General features: G+C 50.0%; 1 pseudogene; it reads right to left on the bottom strand.

The window, feature by feature from the left end:
- The window catches only part of LOC147108351 (digestive cysteine proteinase 2-like), a 108955-nt pseudogene that overhangs the window by 578 nt on the left and 89388 nt on the right, over nt 1-18989 (bottom strand).

Below are 18989 nucleotides of genomic sequence, written 5' to 3'. Positions count from 1 at the left end.
TTGAGCGATTATAATCAGGGATGCTCAAGAGGGTGGAATTAGAGGAACGCAGATATCTCAGGGGGTTGTGGGGCTGGAGGAGATTACAGAGATAGGGAGAGGGATTTGAAAACAAGGATGAGAATTTTGAAATCGAGGTGTTGCTTAATCGGGAGCCAATGAAGGTCAGTGAGCACAGGGGTGATGGGGAAACGGGACTTGGTGCGGGTTAGGACATGGGTAGGCGAGTTTTGGCTGACCTCAATTTACGTAGAGTAGAATGTGGGAGGCCAGCCAGGAGTGCGTTGGAATAGCCAAGTCTAGAGGTAACAAAGGCATGGATGAGGGTTTCAGCAGCTGATGAGCTGAGGCAAGGACGGAGATGGGCTATGTTACGGAGGTGGAAATAGGAAGTCTTAGTAATGCTGCGGATATGTGGTCAGCAGCTCATTTCACGGTCAAATATGACACCAAGGTTGCAAACAGTGTGATTCAGCCTCAGACAGATGTTTGGGAGAGAGATGGAGTCAATGGCTAGGGAACGGACTTTGTGGCGGGGACCGAAAACAATGGTTTTAGCCTTCCCTATATTTAATTGGTGAAAATGTCTGCTCATCCAGAACTGGATGTCGGACAAGCAGTCTGACAATTTAGAATCTGAGGAGGGGTTGCTAGAAGTGGTGGTGAGGTAGAGCTGGGTGTCATCCCGTGGCTCAGTAGGTAGCAGTCTCATCTCTGAGTCAGAAGGTTGTGGGTTCAAGTACCACTCCAGAAACTTGAGCACAAAAATCTAGGCTGACACTCCAGTGCAATACTGAGGGAGCGCTGCATTGCTGGAGCTGCCACCTTTTCGGATGAGACGTTAAACTGAGGTCCCGCCTTCTCTCTCGGGTGGACGTAAAAGATCCCATGGCATTATTTTGAAGAAGAGCAGGGTCGTTATCCCCGGTGTCCTGCCCAATATTTATTCCACAATCAACAACAAAAACAGATTATCAAGTGATTATCACGTTGCTGTTTGTGGAAATTGCTGAGTGCAAATTGGCTGCCACATTTCCTACATCACAACAGACTATACTTCAAAAAGTACTTCATTGGCTGTAAAGTGCTTTGGGACATCCGGTGGTCGTCAAAGGCGCTATATAAATGCAAGTCTGTGTATCAGTGTACATGTGGAAACTGACGCTGTGTAACTGACGCTGTGTTTTCGGATGATGAGGCAGCATGTAGATGAGAAATAGGAGGGGGCCAAGGATAGATCCTTGGGGGACACCAGAGCTAATGATGCTGGAGCAGGAAGAGAAACCATTGCAGGTGATTCTCTGGCTACGATTAGATAGATAAGAATGAAATCAAGCGAGTGCAGTCCCACCCAGTTGGACGATGGTGGAGAGGCGTTGGAGGAGGATGGAGTGGTCAACCGTGTCAAAGGCTGCAGACAAGTCAAGAAGGATGAGGAGGGATAGTTTACCTTTGTCACAGTCACAAAGGGTGTCACTTGTGACTTTGATGAGAGCCGTTTTGGTACTGTGACAGTGGCGGAAATCTGACTGGAGGGATTCAAACATGGAGTTGCGGGAAAGATGGGCACGGATTTGGGAGGCGACATGTTCGAGGACTTTGGAGAGGAAAGGGAGGTTGGAGATGGGGTGGCAGACTGCAAGGATGGAGGGGTCAAAGGTTGTTTTGTTGAGGAGAGGCGTGATGACGGCAGGTTTGAAGGAGAGGGGGACAGTACCTGAGGATAGGGAACCGTTAACAATGTCAGCTAACATGGGAGCCAGAAAAGGAAGTTAGGTTAGGTGCTCTGAAGTACTTATTTTCTTTGAGACCTCTGACATAAGTTGCCAGTCTGTGTGGTGAGTGTGGATTCAGTACTAGCCTTCAAAAGAGAGTTAGGCAAGATCCTGCGAGTTGAAGACATCTCAAGCTATAGGGTTAGTGGGGACTAGTGATATCAGTCACTGTTCTGTCCTGGAGCTTGCCTGATTGCCTTATGGGGAGAAGAATTTTTACCTACATCGTCCTAAGATTGCAGGAGATTGTGTGACTGCGGAGGATAGTTGATGGTGCATGTAGGTTGCACCATATCAGGATGGGGCAGGCTTGCTGGACCAGATGGTCTTATCTTGTCCTTTTTTGTGCGCATGCATCTTGCCCTCCAAGGATATTACATCCTAATGGCTTGCTTCCAAATTTTGCCACCCCGTTCAAACCTCATATCATCTACCTCAGCCAACCATGCTACCACCCCATCAAACACTGATACTATCCATCTTACCCAACCATTCTACCACCTTATCCAACTCTGATACCATCCACCTCACTCAATCACCCTAAAACCCCATCCAATGCTGATACTTTCTGTAATGTATGTAATGTATATATACCTTAAGGGAGAGAACTATTTTTTACAGCTCCTGTATACTGTAGTACCAGCAGTGACCACACCTGTATATAAACCCTGAGTAGGGATCTGTACTGTTAGTTCTAGAGTAACCCTCATTCAGTAAACACCTGTTGAATCGTTCCCTGCAGTCTGTTGTCTGATTATTGAAAGACACAACATTAAGATACACGGACATAACATTGGCGACGAGGCAGATTCGAACCTACCTGCAACTCTGCATCACCTCCCAGGGATTTGCTCCTGGAGAACAGTGGAAGAAGGTCGAGTCCAGAAGCACGGGCGTCGACCACGGGCAACCACCCAGTCATCCAGCGGAGATTTGAGCATCGCAGGGGAGGCTGTCGAGAGCCAGGCTTGGCTTTCCAGTCATGGTGGTCCAGCGAAACGGGCTGGCAACAGGTACTACGCAGACCCTTCCCGGACAGCGGCGGGCTAGAGCCCGACCGAGCGGCACAGAAAAAGGCCAAGCAGCATCGACGGGGGAGAGAGAGAGGGCAGAGCGCACAGGGCGCAGCCAGTGTTCAGGACCGAGCGGCATCAACGGGGGAGAGAGACAAGAGAGAGCAGAGCGCAGCCGGTGTTCAAGGGCCGAGCAGCGTCAACGGGAGAGAGAGGCGTGCAGGAAAACACGAGGCGCTGCCATTGCCACGAGGACCGCAGAGAGCGGCGTTGGCAGCAGCGCACGAAACCCACAGGGCGTCGCCATTTGCCACGAGGACCGCCGAGAGCAGCGTTGGCAGCAGCGCGGGAGACGCCATTATAAGCCGCAGTGGGGAAGAAAGGAAAGCGCGGGAGACGCCATTTTAAGCCAGTCTAACCACACCCAAAAATGCCGAAGAGTGGCAGTATCACAGCGTTCGACAATGAAGTCGAAGATTGGACGACATATGTCGAACACATAGAAGTATACTGCAAGGCGAATGAAGTGCCAGATGACAAGAAAGCGCTGGTATTGTTGAATTCAATGGGTGCAAAAACGTATGGCTTACTACGAAACCTAGTAACCCCAGAGAAGCCAGTAGAAAAGGATTTTGAAAACATAGTGTCAATCCTACAGGACCACTTAAACCCCACACCACTGCTGATAGCAGAAAGATTTAAGTTTCACAAAAGGAACCAGCATAAAGATGAAAGTAATGCTGAGTATTTAATGGAACTGCGCAAGCTATCGAAACACTGCCAGTTTGGAATGGGACTAGCAGATACTTTAAGGGACAAGTTTGTGTGTGGGCTTCAAAGTGAAGGAACCCAGAAACGGCTTCTATCTGAAAAGGATCTTATGCTGGACAAGGCTTTCAGCATTGCAGTATCACACGAAGCAGCAGCACGGGGCGCTGCAGAGATACAACGGAGACCGCAAGAATATGGCACAAATGAAATGTCATACAGAACAGTGAAGTGCTATCGCTGCGGCAGAACAACACACGACCATAATGATTGCTGGTTCAAGGACAAAGTGTGCAGACAGTGTGGAAAAGTAGGACACATAGCAAGAGTCTGCAGGTCGGGAAAGAAAACCAGCAGCAAGAAATCTCCACAGGAGAAGTACAAGAAGGTACATAAGGTGACGGAGAGTAGTTCAGGCGAACAGAAGAGTGATACAGACTCCAGAAGCAAGGAGCTGGGTTGTCTGAAACTACATAATGTGATCAAAATGGAGGATCACCAAACTATCTGGGTCACGCTCAAGATAGCAGGAGTCCAAGTGAAATTGGAATTGGACACAGGATCAGCCCTAACAGTCATAAACTAAAGGGACTACAAGCGGCTATTCTCACATATACCCTTGAGAGATACAAAGATTGACTTGAAGATGTACACGGGGCAAAAAGTCTACCCCAAAGGAAAAATAAGGGTGAACGTTATATATAACGGCAAGGAAACACCAAAAATGGACCTATATGTATTGCCAGATGGAGGACACAGCGTCGGCGGGAATCTCGAGCGCAGAGCGGGGCTATAAAAGGCCCCAGAGACCAGGTAAGGTCTCACAGCGTCGGCGGGAAACTCGAGCGGCAGAGCGGGGCTATAAAAGGCCCCAGAGACCAAGTAAGGCCTCACAGCGTCGGCGGGAATCTCGAGCGGCAGAGCGGGGCTATGAAAGGCCCCAGAGACCAGGTAAGGCCTCACAGCGTCAACGGGAATCTTGAGCGGCAGAGCGGGGCTATAAAAGGCCCCAGAGACCAGGTAAGACCTCACAGCGTCGGCGGGAAACTCGAGCGGCAGAGCGGGGCTATAAAAGGCCCCAGAGACCAGGTAATGCCTCACAGCGTTGGCGGGAATCTCGAGCGGCAGAGCGGGGCTATAAAAGACCCCAGAGACCAGGTAAGGCCTCACAGCGTCGGCGGGAATCTCGAGCGGCAGAGCGGGGCTATAAAAGACTCCAGAGACCAGGTAAGGCGTACCAGTCTCCAAACTCAGAACTCGGAGGGAAGGAGAGAGGTAAAAAGTAATCCAAGTGTGATGTCACCAGAAAGCGGGTAAGTGATTGGTTGGTGAGTATTTCTCTCTTTTTAAGCTTAAATCTCTTTGGTTTATAGTTTCTAAGGTGTGATATTCACCATCTAGAATCGGGGCAGAGGGTATTTAAGAATAATATTCATACATTTAATTAATTACATAGAATGGGAGATCAGGTGATGTGTTGCTGCTGCAATATGTGGGAGCTGGTGGACACCATTGATGCTCACGGTGATCATATTTGCAGTAAGTGTTGGCTGCTCGAGGAATTCCGGCTCCGTCTTGAAGAGCTGGGGTCCGAGCTTCAAACACTGAGACACATAAGGGAGGGGGAGAGTTACCTGGACTCTGTGTATCACGAGGTATTCAAACCAATTAGATTAATTAATTCAGATGTAGTCTGTGGCCAGGGTCAGGATGGTGTGACTAGAAGTGAGGCAGGTACGGGGATCCAGGAGGTAGTGTTGGAGGAGCCGCAGCCCTTGCACTTGTCCAACAGGTTCGAGGCTCTTACTCCCTGTGAGGATGGGAACAGGGACTGCGGGGAGGATGAGCAACCTGGCCACAGCACCGTGGAGCGGGGGGCCATTCAAGTGGGGGGAGTTAAAAGAAATGTTGTAGTGGTAGGGGATAGTATCGTTAGGGGGATAGATAGAGTTCTTTGCAGCCGAGAGCGAGAGTCCCGAAGGCTGTGTTGCCTGCCCGGTGCCAGGGTTAAGGACATCTCCTCTGGACTGGAGAGAAACTTGGAGTGGGAGGGGGAGGATCCAGTTGTCGTGGTCCATGTTGGTACCAACGACATAGATAGGACAAGGAAGGAGGTTCTGCTGAGGGAGTTTGAGCAGCTAGGGGCCAAATTAAAAAGCAGAACCACTAGGGTAATAATGAGCCACGAGCGAATTTGGCTAGGACAAATAAAATTAGAGAGTTAAATGCGTGGCTCAAAGACTGGTGTGGGAGAAATGGGTTTTGCTTCCTGGGACACTGGCACCAGTACTGGGGCAGGAGGGAGCTGTTCCGTTGGGACGGGCTTCACTTGGCCAGTGCTGGGACTAGAGTCCTGGCGGATCATATAACTAGGGCTGTAGAGAGGGCTTTAAACTAACTAGTGGGGGGGAGGTTCCTAGAGAGCAAATAATAAAACGACAACAGAGAAGGTCATAGAATTAGGTAGCAGTGGGGAAATTAAAAACCAGAGCGTGTCAGGAAGGGGCAGAAGGTATGGAGTAAAAGGTAAAGTAATAAAAAGGGCAAAAGCAGGAACTAAGTGTCACAAAACATCTTTGAAAGTTCTCTATCTGAATGCACGTAGCATTCGTAACAAAATAGACGAGTTAATGGCACAAATAACTACATATGGGTATGATCTTGTGGCCATTACAGAAACATGGCTGCAGGGTGACAATGCCTGAGAATTAAACATACGAGGTTATTTAACGATCAGGAAGGACAGGCAGGAAGGAAGGGGAGGTGGGGTGGCTATGTTAATAACGGAAGTAATCACTGTAATACAAAGAAATGATATTGGGTCAAAAGATCAGGATAATGAAACAGTTTGGGTGGAGGTAAGGAATAATAAGGGGAAAAAAACACTAGTGGGCGTAGTCTATAGGCTTCCGAACAGTGGCAACTCTGTTGGACGGAGTATCAATCAGGAAATAGTTGAGGCTTGTAATAAGGGAACATCTATAATTATGGGGGATTTTAACTATCATATTAATTGGACAAATCAAATTGGGCAGGGCTGCCTTGAGGATGAGTTCATTGAGTGTATTAGGGATTGGTTTCTTGAGCAGTATGTAACTGAACCGACCAGGGGGCAAGCAGCCTTAGATCTGGTCCTGTGTAACGAGACAGGATTAATTAAAAATGTCCTAATAAAGGATCCCCTTGGAATGAGTGACCATAACATGGTTGAATTCCATATTCAATTAGAGGGTGAGAAGGTTGGATCTCAAACAATCGTACTAAGCTTGAATAAAGGAGACTATGAAGGTATGAGAGCGGAATTGAGTAGAGTGGATTGCGAAAATAGATTAAAGGGTAAGACGATACATGATCAGTGGTGTACATTTAAGGAGTTATTTTACAACTTCCAAAAAATATATATTCCACTGAGAAGAAAAGGGTGTAAAAGAAAAGACAGCCATCCGTGGCTAAGTAAAGAAATTAAGGATAGTATTCAACTAAAAACAAGGGCATATAAGGTAGCCAAATCTAGTGGGAGGATAGAGGATTGGGAAAACTTTAAAAGACAGCAAAAAATAACAAAAAGATTGATTAAGAAAGGGAAGATAGATTATGAAAGTAAATTAGCAAAAAATATAAAAACAGATAGTAAGAGTTTTTATAGTTATATAAAAAGAAAAAGGGTGGCTAAAGTAAATGTTGGTCCCTTAGAGGATGAGACTGGGAAATTAATGGTGGGAAATATGGAGATGGCAAAATCACTGAATGAATATTTTGTATCAGTCTTTACAGTAGAAGACACTAAGAATATCCCAACACTGGACAAACAGGGGGCTAAAGGGGGGGTGGAGCTAAACACGATCAAAATCACTAAGGAAGTGGTACTCGGTAAAATAATGGGACTCAAGGCGGATAAATCACCTGGACCTGATGGCTTACATCCTAGGGTCTTGAGGGAAGTGGCGGTAGGGATTGTGGATGCATTGGTAATAATTTTCCAAAACTCCCTGGACTCGGCAATGGTCCCGGCAGACTGGAAAACTGTTAATGTAACACGCTTATTTAAAAAGGGCAGTAGACAGAAGGCTGGAAACTATAGACCGGTTAGCCTAACATCTGTGGTCGGTAAAATTTTGGAGTCCATTATTAAGGAGACAGTAACAGGACATTTGGATAATCATAATTTAATAGGACAAAGTCAGCATGGTTTTATGAAGGGGAAGTCATGTTTGACAAATTTGCTGGAGTTCTTTGAGGAAGTAACGTATAGGGTGGATAAAGGGGAACCAGTGGACGTAGTGTATTTAGACTTCCAAAAGGCATTTGACAAGGTGCCACACAAAAGATTATTGCTTAAGATAAAAAATCACGGGATTGGGGGTAATATTCTGGCATGGATAGAGGATTGGCTATCTAACAGATTTGGGATAAATGGTTCATTCTCAGACTGGCAATCAGTAACTAGTGGTGTTCCGCAGGGGTCAGTGCTGGGTCCCCAACTCTTTACAATCTATATTAATGATTTGGAGGAGGGGACCGAGTGTAACATATCAAAGTTTGCAGATGATACTAAGATGGGAGGGAAAGTAGTGAGTGAGGAGGACATAAAAAACCTGCAAGGGGACATAGACAGGCTAAGTAAGTGGGCAGAGATTTGGCAGATGGAATATAATACTGGAAAGTGTGAGGTTATGCACTTTGGCAGGAAAAATCGTAGAGCAAGTTATTATCTTAATGGCAAGAAACTGGAAAGTACTGAAGTACAAAGGGATCTGGGGGTCCTGGTGCACGAAACTCAAAAGGTTAGTATGCAGGTGCAGCAAGTGATTAAGAAGGCCAATGGAATGTTGGCTTTCATTGCTAGGTGGATAGAATATAAAAATAGGGAGGTATTGCTTCAGTTGTACAAGGTGTTGGTGAGATCGCACCTGGAATACTGCATACAGTTTTGGTGTCCATACTTAAGAAAGGGCATACTTGCTCTCGAGTCAGTACAAAGAAGGTTCACTCGGTTAATCCCGGGGATGAGGGGATGGACATATGAGGAGAGGTTGAGTAGATTGGGACTCTACTCATTGGAGTTCAGAAGAATGAGAGGCGATCTTATTGAAACATGTGGGCCTAGAAATTCAGTTGGGCGCGCCAGCCGTTAGCGCCTTAGGGGGAGTAGATCTCGAGCACTAGGCACTTATCGCCCGGGCGCAGCGCGATCTGCGCCTCTCCCCAACTTCAGGACACATTTAGCGCCGGCGCAAATTCTTAGCGCGCGCCCTGCTGCGCGCGCAGATCATGACGTCATTTAATAGTGCAACGCCCTTTGTGCGCCCCAAACCGGAACTTCACTCGCACCGGCCCATTGTGCGCCGGGCGTCCCGAGCGACTGTGAAGTGGAACGGTACACAGGCCAGCCAGGCTGGGGGGAGCGCTAATTAAAGGGCACTTACCCAGCAGTATAAAGGCCAGCCATTTTGCAGCATTCACTCTTGTGCAACGGTTTTTTGGACAGAGACCAAGGAGGAGAGTTTACTGCTTTGGACCAACACTTGGACAGGTATTTTTGGCTCAGGCCAGAGCTTACCAATTATCTTTGTCTTCATTCAGAGCTCAGTGTTTGCCAGCATATAATGGGGGCTGCATTGGGTGGCAACGCAGAATTTCAGCCTTATGCCAGAAGGGCTTACAGACGCCATGAGAGAGTGGCAGCCCTGGCTAGACGCAGAGGGGGCAACAGACGTCGCCAACTGAGGCCTTACCCACGCAGGGTATACCGCCCGCAGACCTCCTATCTGACCATGTCTGCCGCGATGTGTGTTAGGAGGCTGCGATTCCAAAGGGAGGTGGTTGCAGACATCTGCCGGCTGCTTCAGAGAGATCTGCAGCCACAGCTGATGCGCAGGATGTCTCTGTCGGTGGCAGTGAAGGTGACGGTGGCTCTCAACTTCTATGCCTCCGGCTCCTTCCAATCCGCTACTGGGGACATCGCTAACATCTCCCAGTTCGCCGTGCATTGCTGCATCCGCCAGGTGACCGAAGCCCTTTTCAGAAGGAGACATCAATTCATCTCCTTCCCCATGACCCTGGACAAGCAGCAGCAGCGTGCAGTGGGGTTTGCAAGAATAGCGGGCTTCCCCATGGTGCAGGGCGCCATTGACTGCACGCATGTGGCTTTGCGGGCACCTCTTGAGCATGCCGAGGAGTACCGCAACCGGAAGGGCTACCATTCCCTCAATGTACAGCTGGTGTGTGACCACAGGCAGCGCATCCGAGCTGTCAATGCCCGCTTTCCAGGCAGCAGCCATGATGCCTTTATCCTGCGACAGACAACTGTGGCTGACATGTTCCAGGCACAGCCTCCCCCAAGAGGATGGCTTATCGGGGACAAAGGCTATCCTTTGTGTACCTGGCTCATGACCCCGCTCCGCGCGCCCATGACCCTGCTGAAGAGGCATACAACGAGAGCCATCAAGCTACGAGGAACCTCATAGAACAAACAATCGGCGTGCTCAAGCAACGGTTCCGCTGTCTCGACCGCTCCGGGGGAGCCCTCCAGTATTCGCAGGATCGAGTCTCCCAATTCGTCGTCGTTTGCTGCATGCTGCACAACCTGGCTATCCGCAGGACTCAGGCACTGCCACCTCACGTTGGACCACCACCTCAGGAGGAGGAGCAGGAGGAGCATGAGGACGACGAGGACGAGGAGTACCAGCCCAGGAGGGACGCACAAGGTCCAAGGGCCGCCCGTCGTCGGCTTATTGAACGTCACTTCTAGGCCCCCTGTCAGGGAATGGCTTGTGCCAATGATAGAACATGATTGCAGCCGCTCCGCAAGCCCTCAGCCGGTTAAGGCAACAAACACTTCAAAGATCAAACATGGACAATGTGAATAAATAAAATGCTTTATTGTACAAACTCTGGGCCCTTCCCACATGAAAACCAAAAACAGATGAAACCCCCAAAAAACACTCAAACACATTACTCGCTTCCACAACCTGGGGAGGATTAACAAAATAGGGCAACTAAAATGGCCGTCATTCTCGGCCTTCGTCCAAAACAAACATCACATCATCGGCCTTCAAAAAACAAACATCCAATTCTCGGCCTCAAGAAACAAACACAAATGGCCACACATTCGACTATTTGGCCCGCTATGGCGATGCCTTGGCCATCTTTGGGTGGCCCCTGCCCGCCCTGCTGCTCCGCCTGAAAGTAAGGCCATTGGCTGCTGCAAGGCTGGGGGCAGGCTCCTGAGGGGCACATGTCGTGACGGCAGATGCCCTTGGGGGTCGGCCTAGTCGAGGTCTGGCCGTCGAGCGGCCGGCTGTTGATTGCTGCAGCTGTGGCTGGCCAGCATCAGTCGCTGCAGTAGCTCCTGGCAGCTCCACTGGGGGAGTGGCAGTGGCGGCTGGAGGAATGGCGGCAAGCTGGCGGATGGCAGGCGCTCGCTGGTCGCCTGAGACACTGGCACTCGCCCGGCCCAGCACTGCAGCATTCGCACCAATCTGCCGAGGGACAGACCGATGTGCTGCTGCAGCGCGCCGGGTGCCCTGGCGATGCCTGGCTGACACCGCGAGTGTGGCAGCAGTGAGTGCCCATGTTGACCTGTTCACTGACCGCAGCAGAGCAGCCAGTGACTGGACGGCACCACTAATCACCTGGCCAGTCGCTGACAGATCTGCCCGGTATTCCGCCCGACTGGTGGCCTCTAAGGGCCCGAACTCGGCCACACTCCGAGAGAGCGAATCGATGGACTCAGGCAACCGTGCCACTGCCGCCATGAGCTCCGTGTGCCGGCGCTCCGAGTCCGCGGACAAGTCTTCGAGGTGTTCCATCTCCTCGGCGAAGAGCATCTCCTGACTGGAGGCCGGACTCTCCCTCTGGGGAGAAGGCCGCCGAGCTGGCCGACCCTTCCTGCGTTGCTGGAGGCCGCTGGGCCCAGCAATTGGACTCCCCTCCGACGCATCCCCCCTCTGGGGAGAAGGCCGCCGAGCTTCCACCCCCCTCCCGCCTTTCTGCAGCACGCAGGTCCCAGGAGCTCCCCTCCCCTTCGACACTTCCGCCACGCTGCCCTCCAGGGAAGACGTGTCCCCTACATTGGCCTGGGTGGCCGCGGCTGAGGGTTCCCCTGATGGGCCGCCTTCCTCTTGCTCCTCCTCCTGCTCCTCCTCGGAGGGTCTGTCACTGGCAAGTTGAGGGACCTCCTCTTGACCATCTGAAAGCAGGAAGGCACAAGAGTAGCTTTAGAGTGAAGAGAGGGCGTCAGTGCGGGATGCATGAGTGGTGGAATTCAGCGCATTGGTCGGACAGTGGCAAAGGATGTAGATCTGATGCGCAAGTGGGACGAGAGAGGTGCAAAAGGTGATGTCCTTACCATTGCTGCCCAGAACAGGGTCGGCATCTCCACATGCAACGGGCCCAATCACCCGGCCACCCATGAGGCGCTCCACGCGATGTTGCAGGTCGGTGAGTGGCTGGATATGGGGTCGTCCTCCCCCGGTCACAGTCCGGCTCTTGCGATTATTCGCCAGCTTGGCCTGCAAGAGAAAGGACGGCCTCTAAGTACAGTGTGTCGCCGTGATCTTGTGTGCACTGCCTCCCATGGTGGAATAGCCTGGCCAGTGTGTCGCCATGATCTGGTGTGCAATGCCTCCCATGGTGGAATAGCCTGGCCAGTGTGTCGCCATGATCTGGTGTGCAATGCCTCCCATGGTGGAATAGCTTGGCCAGTGTGTTCAGTGCAGAATGTGCAATTGATTCTCATGCCTGTGCCATAGCTGCTGGATGAAGGCTGGCCATTAGAGCTTTCAGGTCCCTTTGCCCATAATGTGAGGTGCACATGCAAGGATGAGGAGGTCATTGGAAAGGGTACTCACCCTGACAATGCGTGTGAGGTCATTTAACTTTTTGCGGCATTGGGCACCGGTCCTGGGGACGTCGCTGTTGGCTGACAGCTTGCTGGCGACATGCCTCCAGGCTCTCCTGTAGACGCGGACCGTCGCCTTCTTGCCATTGTCCGGGTACAAAACATGGCGCCTCTTCTCCACAGCAGCAAGCAGCACACTCAGATCACGCTCTGAGAAGCGCTGCGCACGTTCACGGGCCTTCTCCATGTCTTCAGGCGTTATTTGGGTCCAGCAGCAGTGTTCAGGCCTAGCTGGAGGGCTCCACTATCCAGGGCGTGGCAGCAGACACAGTTGACCCTTCCCCCTTAAGAGCTGGCCGGCGCCAGGGTGTCTGCTGTCAGTCACGAGATGGCCGCACCTGCGCTGCGCCCGGCCTCGACGCTATCGATCACCACCTCCGGCTTAGCGCCCAAAGAGAGGCGTCCAGCAGCAGTTTTAGCGCTCGCCCGAACTAGTAGGGCGAAGCTAATGAATATCGGAGAAGTGGCCTAGATTTGGCGGCGGCCGCAAACTTTAGCGGACGCCCCACTTTAGCGTCCCAAAAGTGGCGTCAATGAATTTCTAGGCCATAAGATTGTGAAGGGGTTGGATCGGGTGGATGCGGGGAGGATGTTCCCGATGATGGGTGAAACTAGAACTAGGGGGCATAGAATAAGGGGCTGCTCTTTCAAAACTGAGATGAGGAGGAACTACTTCACTCAGAGGGTGGTAGTTCCATGGCATATGCTGCCCCAAAAAGCTGTAGAAGCTACATCATTACATAAATTTAAAACAGAAATTGACAGTTTCCTAGAAGTAAAGGGAATTAAGGGTTACGGGGAGCGGGCAGGAATTTGGACATGAGTCTAGGTCCGGATCGGTCATGGCCCTGTGGGTAGCGGAGCGGGCCCAGGGGCCGTGTAGCCTGATCCTGCTCCTATTTCGTGTGTCTAATTCTGTTAGATTCAGGAGATGGTTCTGTGATAGTGGATTGGCGGTTAGGATCAGATCAGCCATGATCTTATTGAATGGCGGAGCAGGCTCGAGGGGCCGATTGGCGTACTCCTGCTCCTATTTCTTATGTTCTTATGTTCTTACTAGGACGTGAATGGATCCGGAAGATACAGCTAGATTGGCATTCCATACAGGCACTGACTGTGGCTGACAAAAAGGATGACGACGTCACACCTGGGCGACTGTCAAAGATCCTAACTGACGCGAAAGAAGTGTTCCAGCAAGGACTCGGAACACTAAAAGGCATGACAGCAATGATTAAAATTGAAGAAAACGCAAGCCCAAAATTTTTTAAGGCCAGACCGGTACCTTATGCGATCCACCCAGCCGTCGAAGCAGAGCTGGAGAGTCTGGAATGTTCAGGTGTACTGTCCAAGGTAGACTGGAGCAAGTGGGCTACACCCATCGTCCCTGTGATGAAAAAGTCGTTGAGCAGCACGCCTGGGGATCCAAGGAAGGTTCGCATCTGTGGGGACTTTAAGGTAACAGTGAACCCTGTCCTTCACACCGTACAATATCCACTTCCGCAGATTGAAGATACTTTCGCCTCGCTATCTGGAGGGAAACGCTTCACTAAGATTGATCTGGCCCAGACGTATCTGCAAATGGAGGTAGAAGAAGCATCAAAAAAATACCTCACAATCAACACCCATAAAGGTCTCTACCAATACAACCGGCTGGTATTTGGGGTAGCATCAGCTCCGGCTATTTGGCAGAGGGCAATGGAACAAGTCCTGCAAGGGATCCCAGGGACCCAGTGTTATTTGGACGACATCCTGGTCACGGGCGAAAATGACAGTGATCACCTTGCCAACCTGGAGCAGGTGCTCACTAGATTGCAGGAATATGGGCTCCGAGCTAACCGCCCCAAATGCGAGTTTTTTTAGAAAAACGATCTCGTATTGTGGCCACGTTATCGATAAAGAGGGGTTACATAAGTCCCCAGCGAAGATTGAGGCAGTAGTCAAGGCTCCAGCACCGGAAAATGTGTCACAACTGAGGTCGTTCCTCGGGCTGGTAAACTACTACCATAAGTTCTTGCCAAATTTGTCTACAATACTACACCCACTGAACACCCTACTGCAAACTGGGGTGCCATGGAAGAGGAGTGACGAATGTAGACGAGCTTTCCAGAAGAGCAAAACACTAATCACATCGAAAGAGGTATTGGCCCATTACAACCCAGCATTACCAATTCGGTTGGCATGTGATGCGTCACCCTACGGCATTGGAGCGGTGCTGTCGCACAAATTCTCAGACGGCTCAGAGAGGCCAATAGCCTTTGCGTCATGATCACTAACCTCAGCCGAGCGTAACTACGCCCAGATTGACAGGGAGGCCCTCAGCCTAGTGTGGGGAGTGAAAAAGTTCAATCACTATCTGCACGGGCAGAAGTTCACCTTGCTGACTGACCACCAACCACTTGTCTCCATCTTTAATCCAAAGAAGGGCGTTCCGGTGATGACTGCGCAACGGCTACAAAGATGGTCCCTTTTTCTAGGGGCGCACCAATATGAAATCGAATATAAGGGCACGAAACAGCATGGAAATGCTGATGGGCTATCACGCCTGCCACTGCCTACTGCGGAGGAAGCACCAGCAGTGGATCCTGTCAAAATATTTCATTCGACTATAATTGAATGCTTGCCAGTAACTAACGCTGGTATAGAGAAGGAGACCCGAAATGACCCGACACTGTCTCGGGTATATGATTTGATGGTGAAGGGATGGCCAGCACATGGCGACTCACTGTTGCCAGCATTCTCATCCAGAAGAGAACAGCTGTCATTATGCCAGGGGACCTTGATGTGTGGATCCTGAGTGGTAATTCCACCCAAGTTAAGGGAGAGAGTGCTCAATGAGCTTCACGAAGGTCATCTGGGAGGGGTGAAAATGAAAAGCCTTGCTAGGGCTTATGTGTGGTGGCCGGGGATCAATCAGCAAATCGAGGACCTGACAAAGAGCTGCTCAGGATGCCAGAAGGCCCAAAATGCACCACCACATGCCCCTCTACACCCATGGGAGTGGCCCTCGTCTCCATGGCAACGGGTGCATATTGATTTTGCTGGTCCATTCATGGACTCAATGTTTTTAATAGCCATGGATGCGCACTCGAAATGGCCTGAGGTGATCAAAATGTCCTCCACCACCACGGAGAAAACTATTGCAGTCCTACGGACCATTTTTGCCAGGAACGGCTTGCCAGAGGAGATTTGCTCTGATAACGGACCACAGTTTGTGTCCGAAGAGTTTAGAAGATTTATGAAAAGGAATGGGGTAAGGCATTACACATCCGCCCCGTATCATCCAGCCACAAATGGATTGGCTGAGAAGTTCGTACAAACCTTTAAAAAAGCAGTAAAGGCCATGTGCGATGATGACATTCCACTGCAGCATAAGGTGGACAATTTCCTGTTAGCCTACAGAAATGCGACACATGCAGTCACCAACCAGGCCCCGGCCATGATGTTCTTTAACCGAAGGTTGAGATCTCGTCTGGATTTGCTCAGACCAAATGTACGAAGGGATGTTGAGAGTAAGCAATTCCAGCACATCAATGAGAAGCCGACAAGGAGCTTCAATGTAGGGCAACCAGTCTTGGACCGCGACTACCGAACAGAGAAATGGCAACCAGGAACGATGTGTACACGGCAGGGGCCACTAATGAACACAGTGGATGTTGGGGAGAACATTGTGAGACGCCATGCTGACCAGATCCTAGAGTCACAGGAACGAGTCAACCCCATGTCTCGGCCATACGTACCTGGTGAGGAACCCGACGTACAGGTCGCATCTACCTCACAAACAATAGCATTGGAAGCTGATGAATCAACTGATGACAGGGTGCTAGAACTGCCTCCACACCAAGAGCGAGACACTCGGGAAAGGCGTTATCCAGAAAGAATCAGGAAGCCTCCCCAGAGACTGAATATATGAATGGACTATTTTCATATAACATTGTATATTAAAAATGTTAATTGTTAAATGAGTATTATGGTACTGTTAATCTAAAAGGGGAGGAATTGTAATGTATGGAATGTATATATACCTTAAGGGAGAGAACTACTTTTTACAGCTCCTGTATACTGTAGCACCGGCAGTGACCACACCTGTATATAAACCTTGAGTAGTGATCTGTACAGTTAGTTCTAGAGTAACCCTTATTCAGTAAACACCTGTTGAATCGTTCCCTGCAGTCTGTTGTCTGATTATTGAAGGACACAACATTAAGATACACGGACATAACACTTTCCACCTCATCCAACCATTCTACCGACCCATCCAACCCTGATACAATCCACCTCACCCAAACCTGCCACCACCCCATCCAACCCTGATATCATTCCGCCCAACTCTGCTATTGTAGGATTCGCAAAATTGGACTTTGTATTAATAAGGGTCAAATGGCAGAAGAGGCCATGATTTTAAAGACTGTTTTAAAAGAAGCCCATGTTGTGTATGTACCTTTAAGAGAATAACTGGTCTCAGACTGCAGTACCGGCAGTGACCACCCCTGTATAAAAGGCGCTAGTAAGCCTCTGTAGTTTCAGTTTCCCGATTGAATCCTTTCAGTAAAGACTTGTTTTGTTCAACTCCTGCTGTCCGTGTCTCAATCATACACGGACATAATACTGGCGACGAGCAGATACGAACTTACCTACAGTCTGCACCACCTCCTGGGATCCATTCCTGCAGCGAAGTGAGCAGAGGTCGAGGCCAGAAGGAAGAAAGAAGCAGTAGAAACGGGCGTCGACCGTGGGCATCCGCCCTGTGTTAGCGGAGTTGAAGATTGCTGGAGAAGCTGTCGAAAGCGGGGCCTGGTTCCTGTCGACGGTGCTTCAGCTAATCGGGCTGGTGGCAGGTAGGACACTGATCCTTCCTGGGCTGCGGCGGTCGCGAACTCGAGCGGGTGGCTTGCAACGGGGCCGAGCAGCGTTGTCGGGAAAAGGAGAGAGAGAGGGTGGAGCACACAGGGCGTGGCCGGTGCTACGAAGCCGGGCTGCGTATAGACCCGAGAAGAGGGAGGCAAGAGTACCACAGGGTTGTTCCACGATGGGAAAATAATTTAAAAAAAAGAAATATTAAACGCACAGGAAACCGCGAGGAGCTGCAGGTTGCAATGGAAACCGCGGAAAGCAGCGCTAGCAACAGCGGGGAAGAAGGCAAAAGTGCGGGAGGTGCCATCTTAATCATCGGGGAAGAAGGCAAAGCGCGGGAGGCGCCATTTTGTTAAATCGGGGAAGAAGGCAAAGCGCGGGAGGCGCCATTTTAGATTTTCAAGATGCCGAAGACTGGCTGTATCACTGCCTTTGATAATACAATAGAGGACTGGACCACGTATGTGGAAAGAGTCGAGGCATATTGCGAGGCAAACGAAATAGCCGATGAGAAAAAGGCATCGGTATTGCTAAACTTAATGGGCGCTAGAACGTACGGCCTATTGCGGGACCTGATTACTCCAGCCAAACCGAAGGCGAAGAGTTTTAACGAAATTGTTGCTGTCCTACAGGAACACCTAAACCCTGCACCGCTGTTGATAGCCAAAAGATTTAAATTCCACAGGAGAACTCAGCATAAAGATGAGAGCAATGCTGAGTACCTTACGGAACTACGCAAGCTATCAAAGCACTGCCAGTTCGGAGCAGGACTGGCAGATACACTACGGGACAAATTTGTCTGTGGACTCCTGAGTGAAGGAACACAGAAGAAGTTACTCTCAGAGAAAGAGCTGATGCTAGATAAGGCTTTCAGCGTGGCAGTATCGTACGAAGCAGCAACCAGGGGAGCTGCGGAAATTCAAATAAAAGCCACAGGAATACGGCACCCACGAAATGACACGGGGATTTGCAAAATGTTATCGCTGCGGCAGAACTAACCATGACCAGAAGGACTGCTGGTCCAAGGACAAAATATGCAGGCAATGCGGAAAGATGGGACACATTGCACGAGTTTGCAGGTCTGGGAAGAAGACCAGCGACAACAAAAAGGCTACTAAGGAACCGTACAAGAAAGTACAAAAGATGACGGATAATAGTTCCGAAGACCAGATGAGCGATAGTGAATCCGGGAACAGGAGACTAAGCTGTCTCAAACTTCACAATGTAATCACAAAAGAGGATCACTGAACCATTTGGGTCACCCTCACGATAGCAGGGTCCCAAGTTAAAATGGAATTGGATACAGGATCAGCGCTAACCGTCATGAATCGATGAGACTACAAGCGGCTATTCTCACACATACCCTTGAGAGAGACATCCATCATCTTGATGACGTATACGGGGCAAAAAGTATACCCCAGAGGAAAAATAAGGGTGCCTGTCGAATACAACGGCAAGAAAATACGGAAATTGTATCTCTACATACTGCAAAATGGTGGACCACTGTTATTGGGACGTGAATGGATCAGGAAGATAAGCTTACATTGGCACTCCATTCATGCAATGATGGTGGACGGTAAAAAAGATGAAGACGTCACTCCTGGACGATTGTCAACAATCTTAGCTAACACCAAAGAGGTATTTCAACAAGAACTGGGCACTCTTAAAGGCGTAACCGCC

Source organism: Somniosus microcephalus, chromosome 13 (assembly GCF_052327205.1).
Source record: "Somniosus microcephalus isolate GS21.2 chromosome 13, FLI_Smic_1.0, whole genome shotgun sequence".
Classification (NCBI taxonomy): Eukaryota; Metazoa; Chordata; class Chondrichthyes; order Squaliformes; family Somniosidae; genus Somniosus; species Somniosus microcephalus.
Note: the sequence above shows the minus strand (reverse complement) of the source record. Positions and strands in the feature narration are given on the sequence as shown.